Source organism: Corvus moneduloides, chromosome W (genome assembly GCF_009650955.1).
Source record: "Corvus moneduloides isolate bCorMon1 chromosome W, bCorMon1.pri, whole genome shotgun sequence".
NCBI lineage: Eukaryota > Metazoa > Chordata > Aves > Passeriformes > Corvidae > Corvus > Corvus moneduloides.
The window spans coordinates 8,736,349-8,750,378 of record NC_045510.1 but is presented as its reverse complement, the minus strand read 5'-3'; the positions used below and the strand labels follow the sequence as shown (position 1 = coordinate 8,750,378).

At 46.7% G+C, this 14,030-nt stretch overlaps 1 protein-coding gene across 3 annotated transcripts in view; it reads right to left on the bottom strand.

The window, feature by feature from the left end:
* The window catches only part of LOC116437378 (kinesin-like protein KIF2A), a 193,649-nt gene that overhangs the window by 111,095 nt on the left and 68,524 nt on the right, over window positions 1–14,030 (bottom strand). The window lies entirely within an intron of this gene.

Sequence of the window (14,030 nt, the reverse complement as noted above, 5' to 3'; positions counted from 1 at the left end):
TGGCCGCAATGCCACCCCTCCCAGAACGCAATGTTTGGCTTACGCTGAATCCTTAAATGAGTCTACGCTGTGCCTGTCCATGACCTCCCCTGGTGACCCTTTCCAAATCTGTTTGGTGGCTATGCCCTTAGAGAAAAGTGAATGGGATTCCTTATTCAATTTAACAGTTCGAAAGGAGTGTACTGCTATGGGCTGAATTGAGCCAACCTGGTGGTGCCAGGAAAGTTGGCGAAAAAGGGCTGGTGAATCAGCCGGATGGTACTTTTCTAACGATAGGGCTTTAGGAGTAAATAAGGTCCTTAATTTTCCCCCTCTCCTTATGCAGCCCCAGGAATTGGGTATTTTTGGGTCCACGCAGTCTTTTGCATGTTTTTATTTAAACTATATGCCCTGGGTTGCAGTGTATTCTATTACCATCCTCATGAGCTGTTGAGATCCAGTGGGGCAGTGTTTCCTTGCCTCCTCCCCCCAGACTATCTTGCTGTTAATGGTCCATCAATGCCATGCCGCATGACTCAGAGATAACTCCCTCCGGACTATCTTCTGTTAATGAGCCTAATCAACACTTGGCCTCATGACTCATTACCCCATTGTGAGATGCTCCACCCAGAGGGAGGAACCAAGCATCCCATCGTGGATATAATCTGAGACTGAACACCAGAGACAACCCCTTTTCCACTGGATTTCCAGAGGACAGGAGCTACACAGCCACCACTGGACCTTCTGAGGAAGAGCAGACCCTTGTTTCTACAGGATCACTGCTTCAGAGGACTGCAGCCACCATTCTACCAGGCTGCTACCACCACCCTGCCTAACAGGGACTCAGGTTGTATCTTGACTCTGTCAGTTTGAACCAGTGTTTTCTTTTAGGTTTTTTTTCCTTTTCTTTAATTTCCCCATTAAATTGTTATTCTGACTTGGTGTCTCCCACTGGTTTGTTTTTCAAACTAGTACACTATACTAACCGCCCCAGCAGAAAATTTGGCTTAGATGTTTCAGGAACAGGAGTTTACACCAATGCTTCTGCCTGGTGTAATCATACTTTGCCCTAACCAATCACTCCTGGAAGTGATGCTATTGGACTGCTGGACAATATATTTTTGATATGTGGAAACAGAGCATGGAAAGGAATACCAGGCAAAGCTATAGGAGGTCCTTGCACTTTCGGGCGACTAACTATGTTTCACTCATTTCGGGGAAACTTGCCATCTCTGCATAAACTAGTGCGAGCAAAACGTAGCACACACACATATAGCCAAGATTGTGATGATAATGTTCAATCTTGGAACCTAGGAGCCCGAGTGTTTGCATCTATCATTCCATCTATCGGAACGGCACATGCCCTGAAAACTCTGAATAACCTTGGCTGCTGGCTTGCAAAACAGACTAATGCTACTAGCTCTGCTTTAACAGGCTTATTAACAGACGTAGATAGAGTGAGATATGCTACACTGCAGAACAGAGCTGCAATTGACTTTTTGCTTTTAGCGCATGGACACGGCTGTGATGAATTTGAAGGCTTATGCTGCATGAACCTATCTGACCACTCCCTGTCTATTCATGCTAACATACAAGCCCTTCGGGATAGTGTTAGCAAACTGAGAGTTGTAAATTATAACGACTGGCTTGGAAGCATACTTGGAGGATGGGGACTTACTGGCTGGCTTAAGCATTTAGCTAAAGCAGGAATTTATATTTTAGCCATGCTGCTGCTTAGGATGATTTGTCTGCCATGTGTTTTGCAATGTGTTCAGAGACTGATCGATAAGTCAACAAAGAAAATTTTACTCGTGGATAAGAAAGGAGGAGATGTGGAGATACAGCTAGAAAGCAGAAGTGAGAGCACTGCTAAACTCATGTCAGAAGTAGACGCACTAACGCTGCTAGGCGGCAAACCGTGGCAGGCGGTAAGGCCTATAATGAAACAGTCAGCATAAAAGGCATGCTTGGTATGTACCTGTGATAGTTCTAGCTTCTGGTTTTGCAATGTTATTAAGAAACATAGATATGGTTGTTATAGTGATTGCTGCTTATATAACTGCTTATATAACTGCTAAAAAGGTATAAATACTCAACTCTGTATCAATAAAATCGGCTTATTGCATCCAAGCAATCTGCCCCGTCTCTTTCATCGCTGACTGTCTCGCTGATCGTCTCCATGCGGCTGGAGAAATAAACATCTCTGAAACATCTATCAAGAATCGGTCCATATATATTTCTTTTCCACGGCCTCCTTGTTTGATACATCGTGTTACAGAATCCCCGCTGTAGCAAATGGTGGGGAAATGCTGGCAAGACACCGATGCCTAAGGATAGAAAATTCGTGAGTAAAAACCACTCCAGATCTCTCTCTTCTCACCTTGGTTTGGATATTCTCTCTGGACTATGGAAGAATCATGGGAAATGTGGCTCTCTGAACCACACAAAGAAATGTATCTAGAAGTTAAAGGAATCCTTGAACAGCAAAACAAGAAAGTATTATTTCCAGGAGATCTAGAACATTTTTTTAACTGGCTTTTCAAAAATTTCTTTTATATTTCTCGAGACTTACTTTTTGATATTAATCCTCGTGGAACTATTTACGGGTGTTTTTGGTCCGAAATCTTGTGTGAGATGAAGGATCAAACAGAACATGCATTAGTGATAGAACCTCTCCGAGGATGCCTTGTAATCAGTGAAGCTCTTCAGGAGCATTTGTATGGTCCCATTACCCCTAAAGCAGAGGGTGGCCTTAATCCTGTGGCCGAGACCGCGCGGCAGCCATCCCAGGAGGGTGTGACTGCAGCCGTGCCAACAGAGGTGCCTGTGCTGGATGTGCCCAGCCCCCCTGGGAGCCTTATCGCAGACCCCATCCCTGTCTTGGGGTCCCCTGCCATGCGACCGCGAGTGAGGGAGCGACGCTGCAGGCGTTGCGGGTGCCATGGGCCACGTGCAGCAGAGAGGCGGCGCCCATGAGCAGCCAGGAACCGGGGGTCGGCGTGGAAGCCCGCTCTGAGCACAAGGCTCGGACAGCCCTGTAGAGCGAGAAGCAGCAGTTTCCATAGCGACACGAGAAGCCGTGCAGCGCAGTGCCGAAACGAGGCCACTCTCAAAGCAGCGTGGAATTGGCGGAGCAGAAACGCTCAGAGGGCGCGGGGCTGGCGGCGATGGCAAGGTGGGGCCACGCAGAGCCCAGACACACGCGAGAGCAGAGCCGCTCGGAGGGCGCGCAGCAGCCGCAACGCGGGGGCCAGACCGAGACGTTAGAGTCAGCATGGCAGCGGCCACACGGGACCAGCACCCATGACAAACACGCAAGCACGTGATAGGAGGAGTTGTAGCAACGAAAATCACAGGAACTGTGAAATGGTACAATGTGAAAAACAACTATGGATTTATAACACGAGATGATACAGGGGAAGATTTATTCATCCATAGAACTGCCATTAAAAGGAATAACCCTAAAAATTACCTGCAAAGTGTAGGAGATGGGGAAGTTGTACAATTTGATATAGTACAAGGAAAGAAAGGTTTACAAGCAGCAAATGTTACTGGGCCTGGAGGTATTCCCGTCAAAGGCAGCCGTTATGCACAAAATTATAAACAATATCCATCCCAGCAACTTCCCTACCCACAACCTACTTTCCCCTTTTACCCTATACCCAATATGGACCCTTTCCTAAGTTTACCCCATCCCCAGTTTATTCCTAATCCGTTTTTCACCCCATGGCTTCCCTATACAATTCCCTTTCCCTACAACTCTTCTCCAATGCGGACGGGGGGATGAAAAGGGAGAGGGAAGAAATTAAACCCTCTCCTGCCTGTTTCCCCACAAAGCATGCCCCGAGAGTCCTGTCTCCCTTCTGTCAGCCTTAAGATGTTCCAGAGAATCTGTTTGGACATTTAAAGACTCAGGAGGGCCACTTGTTTTGTTTTGAAACTGTTCTTGTTATGTTTATCCAGTTGTTTTCAATGTTAAGTTTTAAATCTCTTTTTGTTAAAAATAAATGGGTGAAGTATTGGGGTTCATCCCCCCTGCCATGTAGCCCTGGGAAAGGGGCCCTGGGCGGGAGAGACGGGGTTTCCCGAGCCCCATGTCTGCCTTGTTCCCCATTGGTTGTTTTGTGTTCCCCTGCGCAGGCAAGGACCCTCGGGTCCCGTGATTGCCTCAGTTCCTCGGCAGATCTCGGCTATGCAGCTGGAGAAATAAACATCTCCAACATCTATCAAGAACTGGTCCATATATATTTCTTTTCCACGGCCTCCTTGTTTGATACATCGTGTTACAGAATCCCTGCTGTAACAGTCCTTCAAATGACAAGCCTATTACAACTGCATTTTATGATCTCCATAAACCTCTACAACGTAACATAGGAATTTTAAGAATAGAAACTAACATTCACCAAATCAAGTTTCCCATATCTGCCTGCATATTTCACTGTTTGAAATAAAATCCCACTTAATCTAGTCTTGCCCTGTTGGGGTCCCTCCCCTGCCATGGAGCCCTGGGAGAGGGGCCCTGAGGGCACAGACACGGGGTTTCCCTGCCCCTGCTCAGCCTCTTTCCCATTGGTTGGTTTGTGTTCCCTGCGCGGGCAGAAGGACCCTTGGTCCCGTGACTGGAACAGTTCCTCGGCAGAGCCCCGGCCATGCGGCTGGAGAAATAAACATCTCTGAAACAGCTATCAAGAATCTGTCTGTCCATATATATTTCCTTTCCACGGGACTCCTGGTTTGATATATGCGTGTTGCAGGATCCCCACTGCAACAAATGGTGGAGATTTGTGAGCAGAACGATCCCCGATCCCTAAGCGACTGATTTGTGTGAGTAAACCCTGGAAACTTTGGATTCCTCTTCTTGGTTTTGTTTTGCTATTCCATATCTAAACTATGGAGGAACCGTGGGAAGACTATTGGCTCTCAGACCCGCATATGGACATTTATCTTAAACTTAAAAAGATTCTTGAACAACAGTTTGTAAATTTTAGCTTGATTCAAGCTCAAAAAGAACTGAAACACTTCCTGGCATGGTTGTTTAAGAACTTTTTCTATGTTTCTTGGGATTTAATTCTTACCAAGGGCTTTTGGAAAACCGTTTGGACACAGTTAATATTGGAGTCAAAATATATGCCGATGGAAGAATATTTTCGTGAATATTATTTAGTTACCGAGACTGTTGAGCAATGTCAGCTGTGTCCTGGCGAAGGGAAGCCTGGTGCAGGGACCGTGCGGCCCAGGCCACGTGCACCGAGCGCTCTGCGAGCAGCAGCGAGGCAGTTCCCGCGTGCGGGCGGAGCCACGCGAGCCGCAGTGTCGGCGGCGAAGCGAGGCGCGGCGGGAGCGTCGGGACCCGGCGGTGCCCGCCCGGCCCCGCGCAGAGCGTGGTGGAGCGAGCCCCGTGAACGCCCGACTGAGAGGGGCGGCATGCGGGCGGCGGCTGGCGGCGGTGGCGGTGGAGCGGAGCCGCACCCAGCCGAGACGCGCGCTGGAGCAGGGCGCGGGGGGGTCGTCGCTCGGGGGCCCGGCCAAGACGTGGGTGCAGCACCTGGCAGCGGCAGCGAAGTTGTGACCAGAGGAGGCGACGCGCGGAGAACTGAGCGGTGCGGCCCGGCCCGGCCCGCGCAGCCCCGAACGCGACCCCGGGAAGAGCGTGCAGGCACCAGCAGCCCTGACAATTCCAACACGGGAGCGACCGAAAGAGAGAGCAAAGACGCAGCGAGACAGAAAACAGCAGCCACTCGGAAAAAGGAAAAGATCATAGTAACTAAGACCTTAGGGATAGTAAAATGGTATAATGTTAAGCAAAATTATGGTTTTATAACAAGGTGTGACAACCAGCAAGACATATTCGTGCATAGAACTGCTATTAAAAAGAATAACCCTGAAAAATGCATCCCAAGCTTGGGAGATGGAGAGGGAGTGGAATTCAAAATTATACGAGGTAGAAAAGGGTTACAAGCATTGCAGGTCACTGGGCCTGATGGTGTTCCTGTAAAAGGCAGTATATATGCAAAAAATCGTAGTCATGTTAGACAGTATCTCTATTGTAAGTCCCCCCTACAGTCTCCCTTTCCTAATCCCACCTTTCCCTTTTACCCTATGTCCTATTACCCCCAGTGTATTCCCAATCCGTTTTTTCATCCATGGTTTCCCTCACAAAACCATGCTTTTGCCAATTGTTTCCCCAGAAATCCCTTTCCAATGCCGAGTGGGGGATGAAAAGGGGGAGGGAAGAAGTTAAACCCTCTCCTGCCTCAGTTTCCCCACAAAGTATGCTCAGAGAGTCCTGTCTCCCTTCTGTCAGCCCTAAGATGTTCCACAGAATCTGATTGGACATTTAAAGACTCAGGAGGGTGGCTTGTTTTGTCTTAAAACTGTTCTTGTTATGTTTATCCAGTTTTTTTCATTCTCCTTTTATTAAAATAAAACGGGTGAGGTGTTGGGGTCCCTCCCCTGCCGTGTAGCCATGGGAGAGGGGCCCTGAGGGCACAGACACGGGGCTTCCCTGCCCCTGCTCAGCCTCGTTCCCATTGGTTGGTTTGTGTTCCCTGCGCGGGCAGAAGGACCCTTGGTCCCGTGACTGGAACAGTTCCTCTGCAGAGCTCCGGCCATGCGGCTGGAGAAATAAACATCTCTGAAACATCTAGCAAGAATCTGTCTGTCCATATATATTTCCTTTCCACGGGACTCCTGGTTTGATATATGAGTGTTGCAGTATCCCCACTGCAACATTGCCCTGTCCTGGGTAACCCGAAATTGCAAAACCCAATCAAACATAGTGCTTTAGAAAAACATTGATCTTATTGACAATCCACTAAAAAATGAAAGGAAAAAAAAAAGCACAGTCATGCCACTGAAGTGTGTATAATGTTTAGCTTCAAAATACAAAGAGCACATTTAATGTCCTTTGTACAGCAAACAACACAAGCAACTTTTTGGTGCTTCTTGCATTCAATAACAACATCGTCCACCCCCTGCCTGTACAATCATATCTAATACATACTACCATAAATACCCTATAAACTGAACTCATTTCACCTTTATCTTAGTGAGTGGTCAACTGTGGTGGCCGGTTAGCCTGTGGTACAAGGGCCAAAGAGAGTTCTCGGGTGAGACAGCCCCTGGTATCAGAGATCCTCTCCAGGTTAGGGTGAACAGAAAAGGCTTCCCCCAGCATGCATTGTTCTGGTATGTTAATCTACCCCAGTTCTGCATCCCTGGTTGGCCGTTGGCCGACCCGCCCCCTTGCTACTTTATATGTTCCATGCCATAGAAAGTTCTCCACTCCAGGTTCCCCCCATTGGCCTTTGCCCCTTGCCACTCCCCCAGAGCTTCCCCATTGGCTCCCATTCCTTAGTCCCACCTTTGTACCACCCCTGTGCCCTCAGATCATTGGTCTCTGGTGCTCGCCTCACTCCCGTACTTAAACCTGGACCCTCCATTGTCTCTTGTCTTCGCCTCTGGACTCCTTCACGGTGCAGCTCCAATAAACCTCTGTCCGTGGAACTCTATGCAGAGATCCTTCCTGCCTCTTTGCCATCGACCCATATTACTGAAGCTATCTGTGCATTTGTGCGTGCACGTGTGTGTGAGTGTGTGGCTGATCCTGCCGAGCAGCTTTGCTAGTGAGATACTCTTGGAAGATCGCAGCACCTTGCGCTCCAGCACAGAAGCCGCGGAGCCTGGGCTAGCAATAGTCAACCTCTGCTATTCACCCCAGAAAGTTGCACTAGCACCTTGCTGTCAACATATGCAAACATTTTTCCAGATTACATGTGTTCACAATCATTTAGTAGTCTGTGCTTTCTTTTATGGCTTGTATAAAGACATCTGTCCAAGAATGATGAGTTTATCTGTACCTGTTTCGGTCTGAGTGTTGCTTTTTCCAACACCGGCAACAAGGATGAGGTGCAGTATCCACACAGGCTCCAGACTACTTTCCACAGGAATACTCACTGCCAAATTACAGTAATTCTAAAATTGCACTTACTTTTTCCTTTGTCACTGTCTTGGTTTGAAAGACAGGTGTCTGCTAAGGAAGGCAGAAGCCTCCCTTGGAATGGCAGATGTAACCCCTTTCCCTCCGAGTTATTATAATTTTGAAATCAAGGGCTTTTAGGCAAAGATGTGGGAAATAGGAATAACAGTTCTTTACTATTATATATATAACCAGTCAAACAAAACAACAATAACTATGGTAGTAATAGCAATCACAAACCCAGTCCCAGCCTTCTTGGCTGACGGGCCCTTTTCCCCTCGGGTGCAGTCCTGCTTGCAGCCGACAGGGGCGCTGGCGGCTCCTGGTGAGCAGGGCAGGTGCGATGGTTTCCCCGCGGCTGCAGGGGGCGCTCCGGAGCGAACTCGGGGACCACGCGGCACCGGTGGCCTGGGATCCTGGGGAAGGATCGAACAAAGGCTTCACAAACCCCCGGACAGCTGGCCCCGGTGTCCGGCTGGAGCTTCGGGAACAGCAGGCTGGAGCGGCAGGCTGGAACGGCAGGCTGGAGCAGCAGGCTGGAGCGGCAGGGATGAGCACAAATCCCAGAGGACAGACGAGATGTATCCAAATGGAGAACCCCCCGGAGGTCTAGGCAGGCAGGGCAAGCACGGCTACAACGTAGCGAAGGCTCGAATCAGCGGCAGGGCAGGGCGGCCACAGCCCGGCCTCCAGCGGGGCAGGGAAGGTGGGCCGGAGATCCTGGGATCTTTCTCCGCAGAAAGAAAAGTGGCCGAAAAGAACCAGCAGCTTCTCTCTCCGAACACTGAGAGCGAACTGACCCCACACCCAGGTGAAACAAAAGAGTAGCCAGGCACACCCCACCCTCAGTGGGTAGCTCTTTTGTTTTCTTAAGTATCCAATGATCAGCGATTTGTTCCCTTAGTAACATGTATGGGGGGGGGGGGGAAATTCCTTTAACAGGAAAAAAACTAGGACTAAACTAAAACCCCAACAGTCACTTCACCCTGGTAGTCCACACTTATTTTGAGATTAACTAGAATTCAAGAATTATCTCCTGTCATTTAGAGTTTATGATCTCCCAATTTATAGCAAAAGCATATTTACTTTTTTTGGCATGTTTTACCACAGTCATTTAATTTCATATCTCCTAATCTTCCCGCATAATATAAATCTTCACAGAGATGATACTCCCACTCTAGCACAGTAATGAAGTTTCCTGAGAACAATGTTACTTTCTGTGTTATGACCAGGAATTAATAAATATAATGGATAGAAAAAACCAGCCATCCAGTCCCAAAACTGATCCCAGAAGGCACACTATTAGGTAGAAATTCTTAGGTACACTATCATCACCTCTCTTAAATACATTACTGTTCTTGTATTAAGCTTCATCAGAATAATTTTTAATGCTGTACAAAACAGCACTTAAAGGAAGCTTATAAAAAAAGAGAGAGAGAGACATTTTACACAAGCAGAAAGTGATAGGACAAGGGGGAATGGTTTTACACTAAAAAAAGGAGAGATTTAGATTAAATGTTAAGAAGAAGAAGGGTAGTGAGGCACTGGCACAGGTTGCCCAGAGAAGCTGTGGATGCCCCATCCCTGGAAGTGTTCAAGGTCAGGTTGGATGGGGCTCTCAGCCACCTGATCTAGTGGGTGTCATCCCTGCCTATGGAGGGGGGGTTGGAACTAGATGATCCTTATGGTCCCTTCTAACCTAAACCATTATGTGATTCTACGATTATTCCTCTTTCTCATTTACATTACAATTATAATTAGTACTACTATCATTATTATATTTTACTTTGTTTCAATTATTAAACTGTTCTCTCAGCCCCATGAGTTTTACTTTTTTCCTGATTCTCTTGGGGGGGGGGGAGTGAGTGAGCTGCTGTGCGCTGCTTAGTTGTCAGCTGGGGTCAAACCACAACATTTGCGCAGGTGTAATTTCCTACTGTGTTTTCATCTTTCCCTCAGCAGGGCAGGAATCTCAAGCATGTTCGATGGGGTGCTTTTAAGTCTATCATAAGCCTATATTATCTAAACACAGGTGTTCTATTTGTCAAACACACAAGGCTAAACAATAGCTGGTATGATATATGTGTTTTTCTACACCCCAGCTGCAAGTAACTTAAGCGTGTTTACGATCCTCCTTACCAATCTTCCCTTATTTTCCCACTGTCAGAAAGGTATTCAATAAATTCAGAGATAATAGATCTATAAATGGATAATGGATATTTATTAGGACTAGGCAGAGTTATACTTCTAATATCCTAAATATAATTCTGGATACTGGGGGAAGACAAAGGCATGAGACTGCAAACAGCAACAAGGCTGACCTGCTTTCTCTAGATAGCCTCTCCTACTGTAGGTGGGCAAGATGAATCATTGGTCTGATCCACTGGGGTACTTTTTATAGAAGTGGTGACCATACTTCTCCCAGTTGTTATCTCAATCCATGAACCCTTTGTTATATTTTCTCTCTCCTATCCAGCTGCAGAGGGGAGTGATAGAGAGGCTGTGGTGGGAACCTGGCATCCAGCCAAGGTTGACCCACTACAAAATGTTTTTAGTTTTTATACAACAGGATTTAAGATTGTGGTGGATTAAAATAGTGCCGTGAATACTCTCTGCTAAAAGACTGAAATGACTTAGCCAGTCTTCTCCCTTCCTTCCCCCTTTCTCATTTTGTTCTGATGCCTTAGGATTTACTTTTATATTTTTCACATCCTGTGGTGCTTTAGTTTGTAACTCTAAAACTCTATAGCCTGTTAGCTACTGTTCTCACATTCTGGTTAGACATAAGAAATCCTCTCTGGGCCTGGACTCAAGGACACCTTGTTGTCCCAGGCCCCAAAATATGTAAACTAAAGCCTCTGGGGAGGAGGAACAAACTTGGGGTAATTACATCATTACCTGAAATTGTAATTGGAGAATTAACTCTGATATGCAAATGGACCAAACTCATAAAAGTGTGAAGAACCCGTGACCCAGGGTCCATCTTGGGTGTAGCCTTTTGACTGCCCAGGGTGTACCTTTGAAGGCCCTTCAAATAAATGCCTACTTTTATTCTCTTATTCTTGTCTAGCCTCTGTGTTTTAGGTGACCACCTTAAGACATCAGTACCACAAAGAATTTTAACATATGAAACAAATTATTTGCTCCTCACACATAAAGCGATAGTAATGCTTTGCATTTGTCCATCTTGGGTGTAGCTCCTCAGAGGCTTTTTGACTCCCAAAGTGTTCCTATTGAAGGCCCTCAATAAATACCTGCTTTTATTCTCTTAATCTTGTCTAGCCTCTATTTTCAGGTAGCCACTTCAAGGCATCAGTTCACTGCTTGAATAAATGGAAGATACATCCTACCTCCTTCTCATAATTTACTTTGCTTTCTCTAAAGCTGACAGTACCTGCCTAGAAGCAATACCTTTTGCATCACATAGAAAAATTCTACCAGCCACTTTTAAAGATGTTTTGAACTGGTACCATTTGCCTTTTATGACCTAACCTGTCAAATAGGGGCTTTTTTTTGTTTGTTGTTTTGTTTGCTTGTTTTTTTTTTAAATTCCCCTTACTTTTAAATATTACATTTAGTAATAATATTAACCATTACTTATTTTATTACTGAGCTGCCAACTGTTGCACCTGGTTAAAAGTCAGAAGCCTTTAGTTCCATGCAAGTTTAAAGCCTGTATTTTTCCCTTATCTTAATAAGGTTCTAAAAGCTCAAGCTCAAATCAGTACATAAACTTTGAGCATTATTTTACTTCAAATCATAGAATATCTCAAGTTGGAAGGGACCCATAAGTATCATCAAGTTCAACTCCTTGTTCTTTGCAGGACTACCTAAAACTAAACCATGCAACCAAGAGCATCATCCAGATGATCCTTGAATTCTGGCAGGCTTGGTGCCATGACCACTTCTCTGGGGAGTCCATTCTAGTGACCGACCACCCTCTCAGTGAAGAACCTTTTCCTAATGTCCAATCTGAAATTCCCCCGATGCAGCTTCATTCCATTTCCTCATGTCTTACTGTTGGTCACCAGAGAGAGATCAACACCTTCCCCTCCACTGCTCCTCCTGAGGAAGTTGCAGACTGAGACAAGGTCCCCCCCTCAGCCTTCTCTTCTCTAAGCTGAACAAACCAAGTGTACTAGTTTGAAAAGAAACCTGTGGGAAGCACTAAGTCAGAATAACAATTTAATAGGGAAATTAAGAAAAAAAAAAAAAAGGCAGAAAACACTGGTTTAAACTGACAGAGTCAGGATACAACCTGACACCCTGATAGTCAGGGTGGTGGTAGCAGTCTGATAAAATGATGGCTGCAGTCCTCCTGAAGTGGTGGATATTGGTTCTGTTGAAGTGATGATCCTGTAGAAAGGTCTGCTCTTCCTTGGAAGGTCCAGTGGTGGCTATGTAGCTCTTGTCCTCTGGGAATCCAGTGGAAAAGGGGTGTCTGTGGTGTTCAGAATCTCAGATTATATCCAGGATGGAATGCTTGGTTCCTCTCTCTGGGTGGAGCATCTCACAATAGGATGATTAGTCATGAGGCAAGGCGTTGATGGGCTCATTAACAGAAGATAGTCCGGAGGGAGTTATCTATGAGTCATGCAGCAGGGCATTGATGGCCCATTAACAGAAAGATAGTCTGGAGGGAGGAGGCAAGGAAACACTGCCCCACCTGGTTTCAACAGCTCATGAGGATGGTAATAGAATACACTGCAACCCAGGACACCAAGTTACTTCAGCTGCTCCTCACAAGTCTTGCTCTTGAGACCTTTCACCATCTTGGTCGCCCTCCTCTGGACACACTCTGATAGTTTGATGTCCTTCTTGTATAGTGGTGCCCATAACTGCAAACAGTACTCAAGGTGAGGCTGCACCAGTGCAGAGTAGAATGGGACAGTCACCTCCCTTGACCAGCTGGCGATTCTGTGCCATATGCACCCCAGGACACAGTTGGGCCTTCTGGATTCCAGGGCACACTGTTGAGTCATATTCAACTTGCCATCATCCCAAATGCCGAGATCTTTCCACAGAGCTGCTCTCCTGCTTCTCATCCCTCAATTTGTATGTATAACCAGGATTACCCTGTCCCAGGTGCATAATCTTGTTCTTGTTAAATTCCATATGGTTGGTGATTGCCCAGCTCTCTAGTCTATCCAGATCTCTCTGTAAGGCCTCTCTACCCTCAAGGGAGTCCACAGAGCCTCTTAGTTTAGTATCATTGGCAAACTTACTGTACATTTGACTCCTGCATCCAAACCATTTACAAAAACATTAAAGAGCACTGGCCCTAAAATTGAGCCCTGGGGAACCCCACTGGTGGCTGGCCACCAGCCTGATGTAACCCCATTTACTATAACACTTCATGCCCAACTTGTCAGCCAATTGTTCACCCAATGTATTATGGACATGTCTAGCTGTGTGCTGGACATTTTGTGCAGAAGGATACCATACATGACAATATCAAAAACTTTGCTAAAATTGCAAAAACCCCATATCTACTGGTTTCCCTTGGTCCACTAGATGGGTGACCTTGTGTGTTGATTTGGCACGGCCTGGTTTTTTTGTAGCGGGGAGGGCCACAGAAGTGGCTCCTGTGAGAAGCTGCTAGAAGGTTCTACCATGCCCGACAATCTCTGATGGCTCTGAAGATGGACATGCTGCTGGCCCAATTAGAGAGGTTGTTAACCTCTGTGATGACATATTTAAGAAGAAAATCAAAATAGCACAGACACAGTTTTTTCCAGGGGTGGCAAGGCGCCAGCCTTGCCTGCCTGGCTGCCCCTAGCTAGCCACGGCATGGGCAAAAGGGCAGGGGTGGTGGCGGCAGCTTCTCCTTCCCAGCACCCCGCATGAAGAGAGGTGTTAAATAGAGCCAGCGCCGCCTGCATCATGACAGCAGGGCCGCCTGGCTGGCAGCGGAAACATGGCGAGCAACTCCCCGATGCGGAACCTAGATGAGATCAACCTCTTGGCGCTGAGGGATCCTGCAAGAATCTTTGAATTGGTGGAACTTGTTGGCAATGGTACCTATGGGCAGCAGTTTTTCTTCTAGTCAGAGAAGAGGAGGAAGTGAGGACAT